This window comes from Stegostoma tigrinum, chromosome 32 (genome assembly GCF_030684315.1).
Source record: "Stegostoma tigrinum isolate sSteTig4 chromosome 32, sSteTig4.hap1, whole genome shotgun sequence".
Lineage (NCBI taxonomy): Eukaryota > Metazoa > Chordata > Chondrichthyes > Orectolobiformes > Stegostomatidae > Stegostoma > Stegostoma tigrinum.
In genome coordinates, this window is record NC_081385.1 from 38897887 (window position 1) to 38919007 (window position 21121).

At 43.4% G+C, this 21121-nt stretch overlaps 1 long non-coding RNA gene across 1 annotated transcript in view; it reads right to left on the reverse strand.

Annotated features, from left to right (window-relative positions):
• Positions 1–17657, reverse strand: part of LOC125467050 (uncharacterized) — a 94586-nt gene extending 76929 nt beyond the window's left edge. Inside the window, exons 1-2 of the long non-coding RNA XR_007250554.2 lie at positions 15522–17657; positions 9354–9453 (exon numbers count right to left, since the gene is read on the reverse strand). This is a non-coding gene — a long non-coding RNA (uncharacterized LOC125467050). The remainder of the gene's footprint in view (positions 1–9353; positions 9454–15521) is intronic.
• Between the last annotated feature and the right edge of the window lie 3464 nt (positions 17658–21121).

Sequence of the window (21121 nt, forward strand, 5' to 3'; positions counted from 1 at the left end):
GCTGGGGGCAGCTGCCTGGTGGGTGCTCTTGGTGGCTTGAGCTGCGGCGGGTGGCTTCTCAATGCAGGTTGGCACGGCAGAGGTGGCTTCTGGCCTGGGAGCTGTGGATTCTGTTGGACTTGCGTGGATGACTGGGGAGGGACTGGCGGATGGTGCGCCCTTTGGAATGCAGAGGTGGCTTGGTGGGGTGGTGCAGTACTAACCGTTCTAACTGACATTCGAGTGCAAATGTTGCGGCACTATGTGGCGAGATAAAAAGTAACCTAAGCATTGTGGCATAAGTTGTTTACCAGTTAATATTATTGGATTAAGTAACTGTCAATGAACCGATATCATGTATTGATTCGTAATTGTTTGAATACACTATGCGATCACGCCATGTACACTGCTTTAAGAAAAGTATAAAAATGTCTTTGTATTAAGTTGTGTGTGCAGCTCCTCCGAGGAATACGGAAGTGCTCAACTCCTGGGCTTCCGGATGATCTGTACCCGGCCATGTGAAGCAATAAAGAGTAAAGTCTTAAAGAGCCAGGCCGATTGCGAGTGCTCATTGACCGAGCGTGGAATCGAGAGACCCCGCTGGGGTTCGGGATTTTCATGACAAGTGATACCGTCAGGCATAGGTATAATTTCCAGTTTGACTGTCCTTCCAAATTGAAATAATCACCCAGCATCTAATTTCTTCAGGATTCCTATTCCCTTTCAGTCTGCTCTGCACTAAAAATTGGAATAACCATACTATCACAGCCAAACTTTATTATGAACATCTCAAAGATTCGCTGTAACTCTGTTACCTCTGCTCCACTTTCGCTAACATCTCAATATTTCCCAAACTGTGTGGGGTCTGAAACCAACCACAACCTCCAAAGTGTGTGTATATCAACCCAAAAAAACAGATATTGTCATCTTTCTTCTGGTCACAAAGATAACCTGAAGTAAAAGCAAATTACTATGAATACTGGAAATATGAACCAGGAACAGAAAATGTTGGATAAATTGAGTAGGCCTGGCAGCATCAATGGAGAATCTGAGATAACGTATTGGAGCAAATACTATCGGACTCGAAAGTTTAACTCTGCTTCTCTCTCCACAAATGCTACCAGACCTGCTCATGTCTCTAGCATGTTCTACTTTTCTTTAAAGTAACATGAAGCTCTGTTTCACTTCCCTATAGGCTCCCCACACAGGTTGTGCATCTTTAATAGCAAAAGGATCAATAACTATCTTGAGACATTTTTCCTGATCTGCTCTGTTCATCATGCTTTCACATTCAGACAGTGCAGACCTTTGAGGAGTAATCCAGTCTCAAACATGAAACACTTGACTTATCCATATTAATCCAAATAAAACTGTACCTTCCTTGGTGACCTAGTGGTTGGGGTTCAGTGGTTTCACCACTACTGCCAGGGTCCAGATCCTGGTTAGGAAATGAGAGTTTATGTAGTCTGCTAATTTATCACCATGACAGTATTTCTCACTGATTTTCAAAAGCAGGACATAAGCTGTGGAATTGTCTGAAAGTCTTTAGTACTCTGTAGCACAATTGGTCAGTGCATTTGACTGTTAACTGAAAGGTTGGTTGTTTGAAATCTCTTAGGATTGGAGCTTCTGCTGTTTATTTATTAGGACAGCATGGAGGCTCAGTGGTTAGCACTGCTGCCTCACAGCACCAGGTTTGATTCCATCCTTAGATGACTGCTTGTATAGGGCTTGCATATTCTCCCCGTGTCTGCAAGGGTTTCCTCCGGGTGCTTTGACTCCTTCCCACAGTCCAAAGATGTGCAGTCTAGGTGGATTGGCCATGCTAAATTGCCCATAAAGTCCAGGGGTGTGTAGGCTATCTGGATTAACCATGGGAAATGGAACGTTACAGGGATAGAGAAGGGCATGGATCTTGGGAATGGACTTGAAGGGTTGAATGGCCTGCTCCCACACTGAAGGGATTCTGTAGAGGTTTTAGATAGGATAGAGTTAGTAAAGATGTTTTCACTTGTGTCCAGAAATCCAAAATTCGGGACCACAACAATGCACTAATTAGCAATATACCCAACAAGGAATTCCAGAGAAGCTTAACTGCACACAGAATGGTGAGATTGTGAAACTTGTCACATCCTATTCTCAACAGAAGCCCAAATCTGATCCATAATTATCAACTACAAATTGCTGTTTCTGATGATAATCCATTACAAAAACATTCATATATAGTCATGTAATTCTTTTCACTCACATTTTAATCTACACCAACACAGATCTAGCCAGTGACAGAGAGGATACATAGAACATAGAGGAGTACAGCACAGTAACAGTCCCTTTGTAGTCTGAATTGAGATGATTAGACAGATGCAGCACAGTGGGGTTAGTAGAGAATGAGTGAGCAGGCTTAGAAAGACATACTCAGTGAGGAATGGAAATCACTTTTTTATGAATAGGAGAAGGAATTCTGATCTCCAGATATTAGCCTTTAAAGAAGGAATTGTTAGCCATAGGTCAGTTTTCCTTCAAGCTTTCAGTGTTTGATGGATGTGATTAGATTCCCTACAGTGTGGAAACAGGCCCTTCAGCCCAACGAGTCCACACCGTCCCTTGAAGCATCCCACCCAGACCCATCCCGCTATAACCCACCCACCCCTGAACACCACAGACAATTTAGCATGGCCAATCCACCTAGCTTGCACATCTTTGGACTGTGGGAGGAAACCGGAGCACCCGGAGGAAACCCACGCAGACACGGGGAGTATGTGCAAACTCCACACAGACCGTCGCCCAAGGCTGGAATCGAACCTGGGTCCCTGGTGCTGTGAGGCTGCAGTGCTAACCACTGAGCCACCATGCCGTCCGAAAAGTGTGAAAAGTTTGTGTTATTGTATTGTTGGGGTTTGTCTTCATAAAATTGAAATGACACTATCAGTTTTACAAAAAGGAATACAGAAGTTCCATCTACATTACATTTTTCACTACCTCAGTCAGCAATGTATAACTGATGAAGTGCTTTTGAGGTGTAGTCATCATTGTAATGGAGGAAGATACAGTAAGATTCAATGAACACTTAAAACACAAGTCCAGGATGTTCAGATTAGACTTCTATTTTGTTTTGTATTGACAATTAAGGTATCATATAAGTGAGGTGTTTAAAATGATCAAAGGAGTGCAGCGGATAATAGTTGATAGATAACAACTATTTCCTTAGGTGGGAAACCCAGAACTTACGGCTAGAAACTTAAAATTAGATCTAGCCCATTCAGGGAGATATCAGGAGCAGCTCTTCAAACAAAGGATAATGGAAATCTGGAAATCTGGCTGGGGAAGATCCACAAATGAGAAGAGGTTAGTGACAATGGTGGACACAACAGCCTTATGTTTATTGGTGGGTCATGATCTGAGGCACATAGGAGGAGATATCCAGCGTTGGTCAGCCTCTGCAATGCAGAGGTCAGTACACCAGGAGATAACAGTCCCAACCCTTGTTGTTGGTAGGTTTGTTTACAAAGTCAGGGTTAGATCTGAAAGCAAGAATGTAGTCAGTTCAGAGGAAGATAGCTTAGAACAGATGAGGGGAGCAGAGAAATTAAGGCATGTCATGTCGACAGTTTTCAATGAACAAGTCAAGTGCAGGTCAGAGGCCAGAGTAACATCAAAGAATAATAGGGATGCCATTCACTGTTTTTCCCAACATTTCCAGGTCAGATAACTGCACAAAAACAGATTAACTGTCCATGGATAATGGGAACTGCAGATGCTGGAGAATCCAAGATAACAAAGTGTGAAGCTGGATGAACACAGCAGGCCAAGCAGCATCTCAGGAGCACAAAAGCTGGAATTAATGTTACAAAAATCAGAACTGTACTCCAAAAGTGACCTCACCAATGTCTTGCACAACTTCAATATGACGTTCTGACTCCTATATTCAATGATCTGAGCAATGAAGGCAAGCAAGCTAAACACCTTCTTAACCACCATGGCTACCTATGAAGTAACTTTCACAGAATTATGTACCTGGCCAAATTCAGGGAACTATGGATTTAAACCCAAGATCCCGAAATACATAAATGCTGTGCAGGGTCCTGCCATTAACTGTATACTTTTCCTTAAAATTTGAATTCCTGAAGTGCAGTACCTCACAAGTACTCAGATTAAACTCCATCTGTCATTTCTCTGCCCATATCTGCAACTGAGCTATATCTCCCTGTATACTTTCACAACTTTCCACACTGTCTACAACTCCACTGATCTTCATGTCATCTGAAATCTTACTAACACACCCATCTACATTTTCATCCAAGCCAGTTATATATTGTCACAAACAGCAGAGGTCCCAGCGTGGATTCCTGCGGAACACCACTAGACATGGACGTCCAGCCAGAAAAACACCCTTCTCACATCACGCCCTGTCTTCTATGAGCAAGCCAATTCTGAATCCAAGCGGCCAAGTCACCATGGATCCCATTCATCTTAATCTTCTGGATGAACCTACCATGAAGGGCCTTGTTGAAAGTCTTACCTAAATTCATGTGAACAACATCCATTGCTCTTCTCTCATGAATTTCCTTTGACACTTCTTCAAAAAATTCATTAAGTTAGTCAGACATTACCTGCCCTGCACAAAGCCATGCTGCCTGTCCCTAATCAAGCCATGCTTTCCCAAACACGTGTAAATCCTATCCCTAAGAATTCTCTCCAATAGCTTCCCAACTACTGATGTGAGACTCATCTGTCTATAGATTACTGAATTACCCAACTTCTCTCCTTAAACAGAGGGACAACATCAGTTACTCACTAGACCTCCAGGGCATCTCCAGTGGTGAGCGAGGACACAATACCTTGGTCAAAGTCCTAACAATCTCCTCTCTTACCTCTCTCAATAACCTGGCAGAGATGCCATTCGGCCTGGGGATTTATCCAGGCTTAATGTTCTCCAAGAGACCGAACACCACTTCTCTCTTGATTTCAAAATGCCCTAGTGTAATAGCTCCACACAAATCACACTGTATTCCATATCTTTATTTTGAGTGTGTACCAACGCAAACTATTAATTTAGAATCTTGCCCACATCCTGTGCCTCCAAGCACAAGTTCCCTCCTTTATCCATGAGTGGTCTTACCTCTCCTTTGTTATTCTCTTTTTTTTATGTATGTATAGAATGCCCTGGGATTCTCTTTAACCCTACTTGATGGGGTCATTTCATGGTTCCATCTTGCACTTCTAATTCTCTGCTCGAGTTCTTTTCTGTTTTCTTTTATTGCCTCATGGACTCTGTCCCAGTTTAGCTTTCCAAACCTTGCATATAGTTCTCTTTTCCCTTTTGACTAATTTCATAACCTCCCCTGTTATCCAAGGCTCCCATATCTTGCCATTATTGTCCTTCTACCTTACTAGAACTCACCAGTCCTGAACTCTGATCAGCAGGCCTTTAAGCAATTCCCACATGTCTAATGTCTGATAACAACTCCTCCCAATTAACACTCCCTAGCTTCTACTTAATACCGTGTAGGTGCGACCTACCCCTCTTGTATAGATCACCCTGTCCCAGAAGAGGTCCCAATGATCCAAGAACCTGAAACACTGCCCCGTGTACCAGTTCCTTAGCCATGCATTCATCTGTCTAATCTTTCTATTCCTTGCCTGTCTAGCACGTGGCACTAGTAGTAAACCAGAAATTATTACCCTTGTGTGCTCCTGCATTTTAGCCTCTTTCATAACACCTTGTGCTCTCTCAGCAGGACTTTATCCCTCTTTCCACTTATGTTATTGGCATTCAATGTGCACAACGAGGCAACATGCCAACCTGGAGCGCCGAACATGGCCAGACCTGTCTGTGCCCCTAACTAGCAAATCTCTCTCCATTGTTGCTCCCTTGGACTTTGTCCTACTGCTGTTCCAACTGAAGCACATGGCTGTGAGGGGTACAAATGGTCACACTTCTTGCAGACATAGTCATCAGGTACATTAGACTTCTCCCTGGCCTCCCACATCTGGCAGGAGGAGTGCACCACTGCCCTAACCGCCACCTCTACCCCTTTAGACTAAGAAAGATGAAAGAATCTTACATTGCTCATATTTCTAACTGCAGTCTGGTATTCACTTAAGCTTGCATTTATACCAACCAGCAGCACTTCCACCACACTGCAGTCCCTCTCAGAATATTTAGTTAGTAACTTCTAGTTAACTGGCTACTTAAATTACAATGCAAGTGTTACAAACAGACCTTTGAGGCTACTGCGCATTTCCTAACAACTTTTCTCAATCTCTCTTATCCCCCTTACCATTCCTTGTCACTGGGCTCTTCCCCGATCTGCAATTCAGCTGCGGTAACTGAGCCAAAGTCTCCCAGAATGGTCCTCAGTGACATCTCTGTCGCCCTCTGTTGGAGGGTGATTGAGAAGCTCTCCCTGAATCCTTTGTGATTAACTTTACTGACCAGTCTACCATGCAAAACTTTGACAAAGGCTTTACTAAAGTTCATGCAGACAACATCTACTGCTCTGCCTTGATCGATCTTTTTGGTTAAAGCTTACCTCGAGTGGGAGTGGTCTTCATTTTCGGGAGGAGAGCGAGAGCCAGACAGAGAGAGCACCAGGAGGCTGCTGGGAAGGTAACTTTTTTTCCCCCACTTTAAAAGCCGGGGCCTTAACAGATATCTTTGCAGCATCCTTAGACATGGGTGAGGTCCCGGACGACTGGAGACTTGCTAATGTTGTCCCCTTGTTTAAGAAGGGCAGCAAGGATAATCCAGGTAAATATCGACCGGTGAGCCTGATGTCAGTGGCAGGGAAGCTACTGGAGAAGATACTGAGGGATAGGATCTATTCCCATTTGGGAGAAAATGGGCTTATCAGTGATAGGCAACATGGTTTTGTGCAGGGAAGGTCATGTCTTACCAACTTAATAGAATTCTTTGAGGACGTGACAAAGTTAATTGATGAGGGAAAGGCTGTAGATGTCATATACATGGACTTCAGTAAGGCGTTTGATAAGGTTCCCCATGGCAGGCTGATGGAGAAAGTGAAGTCACATGGGGTCCAGGGTGTGCTAGCTAGATGGATAAAAAACTGGCAAGGCAACAGGAGACAGAGAGAAGTAGTAGAAGAGAGTTTCTCAAATTGGAGACCTGTGACCAGTGGTGTTCCACAGGGATCTGTGCTGGAACCACTGTTGTTTGTGATACATGTAAATGATTTGAAGGAAAGGTGTAGGTGGTCTGATCAGCCAGTTTGCTGATGACACTAAGATTGGTGGAGAAGCAGAGAGTGAAGGGAACTGTCAGAGATTACGGCAGAATATAGATAGACTGGAGAGTTGGGCAGATAAATGGCAGATGGAGTTCAATCCCGGCAAATGCGAGGTGATGCATTTTGGAAAATCAAATTCAAGGGTGAACTATACAGTAAATGGAAAATTCCTGGGGAAAATTGATGAACGGAGAGATCTGGGTGTTCAGGCCCATTGTTTCTTGAAGGTGACAACACAGGTCAATAGGGTGGTCAAGAAGGCATATGGCATGCTTTCCTTCATTGGACGGGGTATTGAGTACAAGAGTTGGCAGGTCATGTTGCAGTTGTGTAGGACTTTGATTCGGCCACATTTGGAGTACTGTGTACAGTTTTGGTCGCCACATTACCAAAAGGATGTGGATGCTTTGGAGAGGGTGCAGAGGAGGTTCATCAGGATGTTGCTTGGTATGGAGGGTGCTAGCTATGAAGCGAGGTTAAGTAGATTAGGATTATTTTCATTAGAAAGACGGAGATTGAGGGGGGACCTGATTGAGGTCTACAAAATCATGAGGGGTATAGACAGGGTGGATAGCAAAAAGCTTTTTTCCCCAGAGTGGGGGACTCAATTACTAGGGGTCATGAGTTCAAAGTGAGAGGAGGAAAGTTTAAGGGAGATATGCGTAGAAAGTTCTTTACACAGGGGGTGGTGGGTGCCTGGAACGCGTTGCCAGCAGAGGTGGTAGACGCAGACACGTTAGTGTCTTTTAAGATATATTTGGGCAGGTACATGGATGGGCAGGGAGCAAATGAACATAGACTGTTAGAAAATAGATGACAGGTTAGACAGAGGATCATGATCGGCGCAGGTTTGGAGGGCTGAAGGGCCTGTTGCTGTGCTGTAATTTTATTTGCTCTTTGTTCTTTGCTATATCATCAAAACCTCAATCAATCTGGGTTTCAGATTCCTGCATAAATGTGATCCCCTACTCTCAATTCCTCCACCTCCACTGCGTCTGCTCCCAAGATGGGATGTTCCACTCCTGAACATCCAAGATGTCCTCTAATTTCAAGGACCACCACCTCCCCCCTTCAGTGGTCAAAGATGTTCTCGACCTCATCTCTTGCATTTCCCACACCTCTGCCCTCACATCCCCGCCCTGCAACAACAACAAAGACAGAATCTCCCTTGTTGTTACGTATTACCCCCTAATTCAACGTATCATTCTCCACCACTTCCACCACCTGCAATCTACCCCCACAGTCAAGGATATAGTTTCCTCCCCACCTCTATCTGCCTTCCATAGGGACTGCTCTCTCTGTGGCTCCCTTGATTGCTTCATACTTCATACCAGCTCCACACTTTGTTATCGCACATCAGACAGGTGTTCACCTGCACATCCACTAATGTGATCTACTGTATCCACTGCTCCCGATGTGGCTTCTTCTACATTGGTGAGGCCAAGCGGAGGCTCGGAGACCGTTTTGTAGAGCACCTGTGTAGATGGAGGTGAAGGGGAAGGTGTAGGGTCAAATGTAGCACTTCCTGTGGTTGCAGAGAAAAGTGCCGGGGTGGTGGGGCTAGTGGGAAGTATGGAGTGGACAAGGGAGCCACAGAGAGAGCAGTCCCTATGGAAGGCAGATAGAGGTGGGGAGGAAATTATATCCTTGACTGTGGGGGTAGATTGCAGGTGGTGGAATTGGCGGAGAATGATACATTGAATTAGGGGGTAATACGTAATTAACGAAAACACCTTCCAGTTACAAACCACTTCAACTACCCCTCCCAATCTCTGAATGACATGTCCATCCTGGGCCTCCTCTAGTGTCTCAACGACGCCACTCAGAAACTGGAGAAGCAGCACCTCAAATCAGTGGTCTCAATGTGGACTTTACTAGTTTCAAAATCTCCCCACCCCCCAGAAAAAGCCTCCCTCTCTTCAGAGTTGTCCCTCCAAGAATCCGTTATTGAATCGGCGATACACCACCCTCAGGTGTCTCTTGTGACCTGTACCAGTTGCATTTCACCTAATGGACTTGACATTATTTAAGTATCCTCTTTCTGTTGGCAGAGTGGGCACATTTACTGCAGGTTAAATACCTTACCCTCGTATCATTGCAGAGTGTTGTTCTTATCCTGCCTCTTACCAAATGTTGATGCTCCCTTCTTCATTTTCGCTGTACACTGGAGGTACGAATCAGTGAGCAGCACCTGCTGTCATGTAGTCTTGGAGATGTTCTGCTGGACCTTAAAGGGGAAAAATTTATTTCCAGCTGACTTTCAATATATTTCTTAATTTTATTCCAATCCACTTTTCTTTGATGCATCTCATCACCTTGAAATATTCAGCTTTCTTTTGCAATTGATTACTTTAATTTTAGTCTTCCAATGGCGATGTCCATGTCATTATCTTAAATCTTATTTTGTTAGTGTCATAGAGATGTACAGCATGGAAACAGGCACTTAGGTCCAGCTGATCCATGTCAATCAGATATTCTACATTTATCCACTTCTTTTCGGTCCATATTCCTCAAAATCCTTCCTATCATATACACATTCAGATGCCTTTAAAATGTTGTCAATGATGTCCTTGGGTTATGTGCCTGAAATGGAGGCTAGGTTGTAAATATCAAGAGTACTGTAATTGCACTGAGACACCAATTAGTTGCACCAATTAGATTCTCCAGTGTCTGCAGTTCCCATTAGCTCTAATCTTCCACTGTAAGTGGTTTGCATACACAATCGATGTGGGGTATGTCCTACCTGCAGAAAATGAATATCCAGCAGGATGTACTGCAAGGCCATTGTTCAAAGAGAAAGAAGAGAAGAATGACTGAGCACTGACATGTGTTCCAAAAGCTGACAAACAATTAATAGGAAAGAGCCAAACAGCTAGCACTGCTCAGATGCAGTAGCAGCCTGACTCTCCAAGCTACCATTAGCCAAATTCATTATGTCCATTAATGATTGAAAAATTCATTCACAGAATATCATAGCATAGGAGGTCATTTGGCAACACTACTGGCACTTTGATAGAAATATCAAGAAATTGGTGGAAGGGTACTTTTCAGGCTGGAGGTCCATCACTAGTAGTGTTCCACAGGGATCTGTACTGGGGTCTCTGCTGTTTGCGACACTAATAAATGAGTTAGATTAAAATGTAGATGAGCGCATTAGTAAGTTTGCAGACAATACAAAGGTTTAGTGGCATTTTGGACTGCATGCTGTTCCAGGAGCCACAGTCCTCGCTGTTCTGGGATTCACTGCCTGTGCACTGTTTCAGGACTTGTTGCCTGCACACTTCTCGGGGACTTGTTGCCCACGTACTGCTCCAGGACTTGCAGCCCTGTTTCACATATTAAACAAGAGTCATTTGAGGATGATTTCCATCAGAAACTCAGCTGCCATTTCATCCAATGATAGAGGCCAGGAATTCATCAGAATTCAGACAGCACTTTTTCTAGGAGACTGAGTCCTCACTAACGGAGCAAGAGTAGAACAACAGGGACACTCTTTTCTATTCACTGACTCTTTATCCTGAGTGAATTCAGTACCAGAAATGACTGATATTAGATTGTCAGAATTTTATCATCTGAACATGACATATTTGCACATTTGAAATATCACCTCACTTCCATCCCACCTCATCTGCTAATCTGCCATGTTTTGTATTTTAATCAGTATCAACATTAAGCACCATGATTACAGCTAAGCTGTCTAAACTTCTGCACTGCTTCTTTAAACCTCTCTGTAGTGATTGGAACAAGGTCAGCCAGCTGGTCATCATATAATATGAGATCCCTGACTGGAACTGTTAATCTGGTCCAATCAGGGGCCCCTGCCTAACATATAAAACAAGAAGTGTCAGGGATACTGGCACTCTGAAAGCTGACTGAAGAGACAATATCAGAGCAAAGGACTTTTCATGAGTAAATAAAAGGTGACTTGGTGATGAGCTCCTGGCCTCTGCAGTGTTATTTCACTCTCCAATTACCCAGATCCCTCTCTGATTTAAGATGTTCCTTCACATTTGCCTCTATGAATGAACCATTATCTCCTGATCAAATATTCCTCACTTTATGCCTTGATTTTATACAATACTATCAGGCCTGCCCTGCTATAAGAACCAGCTATAACCACCTTATTTCATTAGCTTAATTAGATTAGTAGCTGGGAGAGCATGATTAAACTCGCCTGAGGCATGAAAAAAATCCCTTAATGTCTACCCACCATTACTCATAGTTTTAGATTTAACAATGCAAAAGATTAAGAATCATACTCTGAAATCCAAACACTTAGCTCCACTCCTAGCATTTGCACTTGCTTCCAGGGGTTTAAGCAGTGTTAATGTTTTGAGTCTGGTGACCCTTCTTCAAAACCAAAGAGTTCTAATGCCAGACCTGTTGACTTTCACCAGAAATTTCAACCCCATTGAATTTGTCATGAGAAGGGTCTTGTCAAGTCTATTTAGAGGTTGTGTGACATTTTGGCACACAGCGATGGTGTTATATCAGTAAGCATAGCTGCCTCCAAGCAATTCGCCTTGGTTCAATTCCTGGCCATTGAAGAGTTGCAATTTTAAACCACAAGATGAAATGCACAGGGTTGTTCATTCACTTGCTCTGAAAGTACACATGCATTTCATTCTGTGAAAAAGCAGATCCATCAAATTGCTCCTTGCTTTTCATGATGATGGTTTCTGTGAGTTGCTATGTGGATCCAGCCAGCATTACTCAGCATCACTGAAGTTTTCCCCTGTGCTGTTTCTCATTTTTCATTTAAAAGTTGATTCCAGCATAGGGATTGTTTTGTTGACCAAAATGTGACATATGCCAGGACGGTCTCCAAAGTCATTACCTACGGAGACCATCCCTCCATTGCCGCAAGCCTAGTTGTCTCCCAAGCCCGGACAGCCTGCTTCTACCTCCTTCCCAAAATCTCCAAACCAGACTGGCCTAGTAGGCCTATCATATTAGCCTGTTCCTCCCCCACTGACGTCATTTCTTCCTACCTTGAATCCATCCTACCTCAAATCACACAGACTCTGCACACCACCATTCGTAAAATCTCTAATGCCCTCCGCCATATTGTCAATTTTCGTCTCCCTGGCCTTAACTGCCTCTCATTGACCAGGGAGGTCCAATCCCTCTATACCTGCATTCCCCACTAGCTTGGGTTCCATGGCTTCTTCCTCGACCAGAGGCCTGAACACTCCCCATCCACCACCATTCTCCTCCAGTTGGCTGAACTTATTCTCTCACTGAACAATTTCTCCTGCAATTCATCTCACTTCTGCCAAGTCAAAGGAATAGCTATGGTCACCCATAGGGTCCCAGATATGCCTGTCTTTTTATCTGGTATGTGGAACAACCCTTGTTCCAGTCCTACACTGGCCCTTCCCACAAGTCTTTCTCTCTGTACATCAAGGTATTCTTTGGTGTCACTTCATGGTCCCACCAGGACCTTTAAAAATTAGTTCATTTTGCCTCCAATTTCCACCCCTCTCTAACTTTCACATCATACATTTCCGGCACTTCCCTCCCATTTCCTTGGCCTCTGTCTCCAACTGGGGAATAAACTGCCCATTGTCATCTACTACAAAGCCACTAACTCTCATAGTTACCTTCACTACAGCCCATCACACCTGACATCATGCAAGGACTCTATCCCATTCTCCCAGTTCTTTTACAAACATTGCATTTGTTTGGATGGTGCCACCTTCCAAAACAATGCAGCTGACATGGCTCGCTCCTTTCCATGACCATGGTTTTCCACCAACCTCAGCATTCAAAGTATCATTCTCTGCCATTTCAGACAACTCTAGTAGAATGCCAAAACTAAACATACTTTCCCTTCACTCCCCCATTTGCATTTTGCAGGGAATATTCCCTCCAGGACAACCTAGATCAATTCACAACCACCAAGATCAATTCCACTCTCCACTGCACCTTTTTGTGTAACTGTGGAAGGTGCAACACCCTCCCCTTCACCTCCTCCCTGCTCACCATCAAAGGCCCAAAGCAGTCTTTTCACGTGAGGCAGCATTTCATCTGTTCCTCCTCCAACCTTGTGTATTGTATTCACTGTACCCAATGAGTCCTGGCAATGCAGACTGGGTAACCACTTTACAGAATACATCAGTCTGTGTGCAAGCATGACCCTAACCATCCTGTAGCCAGTCATTTTAATAAAGCGTTCTACTTGCATATCCACTTGTTTGTCCTTGGCATGTGGCAGTATTCCACTGAATCACAGTATAAACTGGAGGAACAACATCCCATCTTCAGACTGGGCACTTTACAGCCTTATGGACTTAATACCGAGTTCAACAATTTCAAATTGTGAACCAACTCCCATTTCTTCTCTTTCTTTCAGATTTACTTGTTACATTTTCTGTGACCATATGCCCTCTCCCTGCTATCCACCACAGTGGAAACATCTGTTCTCTCAGGTCTGGCAGTTAACACAACATTGTTCTGTGATTCTCACATTCCCATCATTTAATCTGAACTATCAATGCCATTTCTCCACCAGCACTGTACAACCGACCACAGCCACACCCTTCCCACCCAATGCCCCTTCTACAGTATTAATGCTGACTCCTCCACATTTCACAAGTGATCTAGATTTGAAACATTAGCTTGTTCTCTCTCCGTGGATGCTGTCAGGATGACCGTGATCTCCAGTATTTGTCACGTACTGCACATTTTGGGAATCTGAAATGGTAACTAAAGTTGCTTTAAAGACTGATTAATTAAGCCAGGAGAGTCAGCATGGGCATTTTAAAAGGAAGGCCGTATCGAATGAACTAAGCAGAATTTCATTGACCAAAGTGACGAAAGTGATATGGATCAAATGGAAACCAAGAATTGAGCTTGTGTGCCTGGCTGAAATAGATCACTGCCAGTCTGAAGATCTAACTTGGTTCAAAGCTGGTTTTTTCAAAGTTTTCACTTGGTTTCCTCAAAGTTCATAAATAAGAAAACAAATTCTGGACAAACTCAGAATATGACACAACTTGTGGAAGTTAATGTTTCCAGTAGCGTGATTCTTTAGCTGGTGATGTTCCAAAGTTCTTTGATTTACTTGCAGGCTTCAGAAATGGTCCCCTGTTTTCCTGGTACATATCACAGATGTGAAATTCATGCAGTACATTGAATTTGCAGAACAGAAAGCATTAATCATTCAGAATGAGAGAGCTGTCTACAATCCACAGGAAAGTCAACATCAGCTGGTGAACTAGGCAGAAATGCTGTGAAATAGAGTTCAATCTGGAGAATCTTGGGATTCAGTAGGAAATCACTCTTTACAGATCAACCATTCTTTCCACAGATTGGTCAACATGAAACTTTGGAGAGATCTTAATGGTGCCCTCAAATCGTTTTGCCTTATTTCTAGAACACTGAATGTAAACGTAAATTTGAGCAATTCTGGTTACAGTCCCTCTAAAGGACTATCTATTTCATTGATTTAAATTTGCAAAGCTGTGTTTTGGGATGTTTGTATCTTGGAACTATCACCGTTTAGTAATTAAACAAATCTATTATTCTGTTGACTATTCCAGTATAGTTAAGTGGTTCCAATTCTGTTCTATATTCTTTCAATTTTGATGGTAGTGTAAAATTAAAGTGTAATAAAAATTGAAAGAACTGCAGATGCTGTAAATCAAGAAAATAAAACAGACGTTGCTGGAAGCTCAGGTGGCCTGGCAACATGTGCGAAGGAAAAATCAAAGTTAACATTTTGGGTCAGGCTGAGAAAGGGTTACCGGGTCAGAAAAACAGACTGTGATTATTTCTTTATAGATGCTTTGAAGGCAAGGATAGATAAATTTTTGAACAACAAAGGAATTAAGGGTTAGGGTGAGTGGGTGGATAAGTGGAGCAGAATCTCAAGAAGATCAGCCAGGATCTTATTAAATGGCGGGGCGGGCTCAAGAGGCCAGATGGCCTACTCCTGCTCCGAGTTCTGATGTTCCGATGCTGCCAGAGCAGCTGAGCACCGAGCAACTTCTGTTTGTGTAAGAACAAAGTGTGTTTTGCTTCAGTGCTGGTATTTTGACAAATTCTTACACTTGTCTGAGAAAAAAGACAAGGTTTATGTCCAGGCCAAATTCTTAAAATATATTGAGGGTCTTTGGTCTGGCTCAAAACATCCGAAATTCTTGGCCAATACAGGAGCAAACACTTCTGGACAAATTAGAGGAGGGCACACATTGACGCATTAATTGCTGATATATCAGACCGAGTCATTTGGAAATGATATTCCTCTGAGGCATCAGCTCTCATTCAAACAGTAAAGGTAAAGCGGCCTACCTGCGGTCAGCACCTTTCCCAGGAGACTGAATTCTACGTAACAGAACGGGAGCTGGCGAGTCGGATACACAGCAATTGGGACAAACCGCTCCGTTCACAAACTTCTCAATCCACAGTGAATATATTGTTAGTTATGGCTCATATGAGACAAACTGAGAGATATTATCACATGAATACACTGCTATTGCCTAATCAAAATATCGCACAGCTTCCAGCCTGCATCAGCTCCACTGCATTTTTTCGGAAGAAGGGTCTAGGCCCGAAAGGTCAGCCTTCCTGCACCTCTGATGCTGCTTGGCCTTCTGTGATCATCCAGCTCCACACCTTGTTATCTCAGCTCCAATGCCATCGTCTGTATGTTTAATGATCCAGCATGAAGGCGCGTGATGTTTCGGATACCAGTTCGATAGAGGCCATTTAGCATAAAAAAACGATGAACTTGTGGACTGCAGAGCAAAACGTCGACAACGATCCAGATCGCGCAGCGATTGTAATTGTTCCTTAACGTCTGCCAGAAAGAAAGAGTTCTTCTGAGCTGACGTTAATATGCGTTTCGGTGTTTGAACATCAGCCGTGTTTAAAGTCAAAGAACCGAGGCACTGAAGATCTGAAAAAGACAGAAAAATCTGCTTCAAGCCTGTGAATTTGGAGCAAACTGAACCGCGTCTTGATCACCATTCCTTGTACCTGTCTTTAACAATAGGCGAGTTTTGTGTTTAGGCCATATTCTTACAACGTGTTGAGAGTCTTTGATGTGGCTGATGACATCCTCAAATTTTGACAAGTACAGGCCCCTACACTTCGGTTCAATGACGTTTACAGATTCGAGGAGGACCCGTACACCCATATTAATTGTTGATATATTGGAAAGGAATCATTTGGCAATGACATTACTCCGAACATCAGCTCTCGTTCAAACGATGATAAATGCTGGTAAAGCGGCCTTTACTGCGATAAGCACCTTTCTTGGGAGTGTGAATACTTCCGAACAGAACAGGAGCAGTCGAGTCAGGTAGACAAATATTGGGACGCTCCCCTCCGATCACAAACCCCTCGATCCTCAGTGAATCTATTGCTAGTTATGACTCAGATGGGACAAACTGATAGGATGTTATCACATGAACCCTGTTATTTCCCATTCGAAATATCGCACAGCTTCCAGTCTGCTTCAGCTCTTTTATCCGAAAAAGGGTCAAGTCCCGAAAGGTCAGCCTTCCTGCTCCTCTGATGCTGCTTGGCCTTCAGTCTTCATCCAGCTCTACACCTTGTTATCTCAGCTCCACTGCCATCGTCTGTATGTTTAATGATCCAGCATGAAGGCGCGTGCTGTGTCAGCTACCAGTTTGAATATGTGGACTGCTGGTCAAAAGGTCGACAACTGCCCAGATCGCTCAGCGATTTCAAGTGTTCCTTCACGTCTGCCAGGACGAATGAGTTCTTCTGAGCTGACGTTAAAATCCGATTCAGTGGACGAACATCAGATGTGTTGAAGACAAAGAAATGAGGGCGCTGAAGATCTGAAAGAAAAGGCAGAAAAATCTGCAGAAAAGCAGGCGATCCGAAAGCATCTGCGGGCAGAAGGCAGAATGAACGATTAGTGTTCAGTGATTGTGTCTGTTGAAGTGAGAGATGTCAGGCCTCTGCCGCCAAATCTGTTGATCTTTGCCAGGGTTTTCTGTTTTGATATTAAACAGCATTCAATTTGTCTCCATAGAGCCATAGTGAGTCTGTTTCGGGAGCCCCGAGCGGGGGGGCGCTGGCGTCGCAATGGTGGTATAGTGGTGAGCGTAACTGCCTTCCAAGCAGTTGACTCGGGCTCGCTTCCCGGCCATCGCAGTCTGCGCATTTTAGGCGGAACTTCAACGTGTAAACACCGAGATGTAACGCATAAGATTGTTGGTTCGCTTTCTTTGCATGGGCATGCGTGTTTCCCGCTGTGGACTTGAAGCAAATCGATCAGATTATGCTTTAATTCACATGTGGATGGTTTCTGTGAAATGCCAGTATTATTCGACCGATCCCCAGCTTTCTATTTATGTTCAAATGTCAATTCAGGCACAGGGATTGCTTTTGTTTCCTTTCATAAGTGAGACACTGCTCCCGGTGGCACCCGGAAATCATCACTGAAACAGCTTGAAGGACTGATTGATGAAAGTAGAATGGTCAGCGTGCATTTTCAATAAAGTCCGTGACTGACGAATTTGACAGAATTTCTTTGATGCAACTAATACGGCCGATGGAGGGAGGGTTTGTGTCCTAAATCGTATGTACACAGAAATCCTGCGCACACGTTTGACTGAAAGAGTTGAGTCTGCAGACCGTTTTACTGAACAGAACAATTGGGAGACTGCGCTTCTTTTACAAGCACTTCAACCTTCAGTGAATCCTGCTTTAGGCGTTATTCATATTAGACCGACTGGTAGAATGTTGTACGTATTGTGCTTGCATAGTCTCAATATAGCCAAAATGAAATGTCTGAGTTTTTTTCACTTTTTCCTGAAGCTACTGATCCATTCCCATTATCTTTGATACAATTTTAACCTCACTGCGAAGCCTATTCCAGGGATGCCTAACCTGAATAAGTTACCCTCCTCCCTCCGTCAAACCTCTGGTGATCTCTCTACCTCCCTCGTCCTCCTTCAGGATTATTTCAGAACCCGCTCCCCATCCCCCTTTTCTGATGAAGTTCTGGGCCCGAAACGTCAGCTTTTGTGTTCCTAAGATTCTGTTGTGTTCATCCAGGTCCACACTGTTATCTCGTATTCTCCAGCAACTGCAGATCCCATTATCTCCATCAAATTGTCCTTAGTTTTTCATGACGATAAATTGTTTGAATTGCTGTGTTGAACCACCTTACGTTACTCAGCACTGTTGGCGCTTTCCCCTCTCTGCTTCCCTTTTCTGTTTTGACTATCGATTCCAGGTCAGGGATTGAGTTTTCTTTTATAATTGAGACACTGATCCCAGTTGCTCTGTGAAACAATCACCAAAACGTCTTTCAACACTGTTTACTTAATCCAGGATAGCCAGAGTGGACTTTTCAAATTCAAGGTTGTGCCTGATGAACTTGACAGTTTTGTGTTTGAAGTTGCAAATGACTGATAAATTGAATGTTTGTGACGTAGATCAAATAGAATGTAGGAATCGTGCGCTTATGCGTGAATGAAATCGTTCATTTGGAATCCCCCCATTAGACCGAAGAGCAAGGGTGGTCCTGAGGGGGTCACTCCACCCACGGCACTCATTTGTTTTCTGTTCACACAACTATTGCGCTTTTCCAGCACTCATTATTTTGTAACCTGGTTCAAAAAGCTAGTTTTCGCCAAAAGGTCATTTAGTTTCCGTCTTGCTCATAAACGCAAACAGAACTTTCTGGAAAATCTCAGAATTTGACATGTTTGGAAGAAAGCTGAGTTAATGATTCCAGTTCCTTAAATCTTCATCTGCTGAAGTTTGAAAAGTCTTTAATTCATTCTCAGGCTTCAGTTTTGGACATCTGCTTTTCCTGGTAGGTATCACTGATGTGGAATATTGAATTTTCAAATAGTAAACCATTAAACATTGGGAATGAGGAAGCAATCTGTAGTCTGCTGGGAGATCAACATTTGCTGGTTAACTGGGTAGAAAAGCTGTGATATGGAAATCAATCTGGAGAATGGTGGGGTTCAGTGGGAGATCACTGTATACAGTTCCAGCATCCTTTCTACAGACTGGTCAACATGATACAACAGTACTGTCTGAACTGTCCCCTCAAACTACATATGGCTTATTTCTATAACACTGAATGTAAATGAAAATTTGAGCCAATCTGCTGGAGCCCTTGTCTAAATTAATGAAAGTGACATAGGTAGAATCAGATTCAGAATTTATAAGTAAAAGATCATAGGTTCACAACATTGATGAGGATGCATTAAACAAACCTGAGATACTGTGAAATCTTTAATCAGTTAGAAGGTTTTGATTGATTAATATGTATATGTAAATCCTTGAATTCCTTTCAAGTCATGGTGATGAGACCAGAAGACATAGGAGTGGAAGTAAGGTCATTCGGCCCATCAAGTCCACTCCGCCATTTAAATCATGGCTGATGGACATTTCAACTCCACTTCCCTGCACTTTCCCCATAGCCCTTGATTCCTTGTGAGATCAAGACTTTGTCGATCTCTGCCTTGAAGGCATCTAACGTCCCGGGATCCACTGCACTCCGTGGCAATGAATTCCACAAGCCCACCACTCTCTGACTGAAGAAATGTCTCCTCATTTCCATTTTAAATTTACCCCCTCTAATTCTAAGGCTGTGCCCACCGGTCCAAGTCTCCCTGCCAAATGGAAACAACTTCACAGTGTCCACCTATTCTAAGCCATACATTATCTTGTAAGTTTCTATTAGATCTCCCCCCAACCTTCTAAACTCTAATGAGTACAATCCTATGATCTTTGGCCATTCATCATACATTAAAACCTACTATTCCAGGGATCATCCGTGTGAATCTCTGCTGGACAAGCTTCAGGGCTAGTATGTCCTTCCTGAGGTGTGGGGCCCAAAATTGGACACAGTATTCTAAATGGGGCCTAACTAGAGACTTATAAAGCCTCAGAAGCACATCACTGCTTTTATATTCCAACCCTCTTGAGATAAACGACAACATTACGTTCGCTTTCTTCATCGCCGACTCTACCTGCAAGTTAACTTTTAGAGAATCTTGGACCAACACTCCCAGATCCCTTTGTGCTTCTGCTTTACGAATTTTCTCTCCATTTAGAAAATAGTCCATGCCTGTATTCTTTTTTCCAAAGTGCGAAACCTCACATTTACTCACATTGAATTTCATCAGCCATTTCCTGGACCACTCTCCTAAACTGTCTAAATCTTTCTACAGCCTCCTCACCTCCTCAGTACTACCTGCCTGTCCACCTATCTTCGTATCATTGGCAAACTTCACCAGAATGACCCCAATCCCTTCATCCAGATCATTAATACATAAGGTGAACAGCTGCAGCCCCAACACTGCACCCTGCTGGACACACTTGTCACCAGTTGCCATTCCGAAAAAGAGCCTTTTATCCCAACACCCTGCCTTCTGTCAGACAGGCAAACCTCACTCCAAGCCAGTAGCTCACCTCGAACACCATGGGCCCTCACCTTGTTCAGCAGCCTCCCGTGAGGCATCGTATCAAAGGCCTTTTGGAAGTCTAGATAGATAACATCTACTGTGTTTCCCTGGTCTAACATACTTGTTACCTCTTCAGAGAATTCTAACATGTTTGTCAGGCACAACCTCCCCTTACTAAATCCATGCTGACTTGTTCTAATCTGACCCTGCACTTCCGGGAATTTAGAAATCTCATCCTTAACCATGGATTCGAGAATTTTACCAACTACCAAGGTTAGGCTAATGGGTGTATAATTTTCCATCTTTTACTTTGATCCTTTCTTAAACACGGGGGTTACCACAGCAATTTTCCCATCATCTGGGACTTTCCCTGACTCCAGTGAGAGAACTCAAAGCTTTATCAGTGTAAAGAAGAGGTGACATTTTAGGTCAGGTATTGCATGTGAGATGTGAGACCTTGTTTAGAATCTGTTTGTGTTTTGGTTT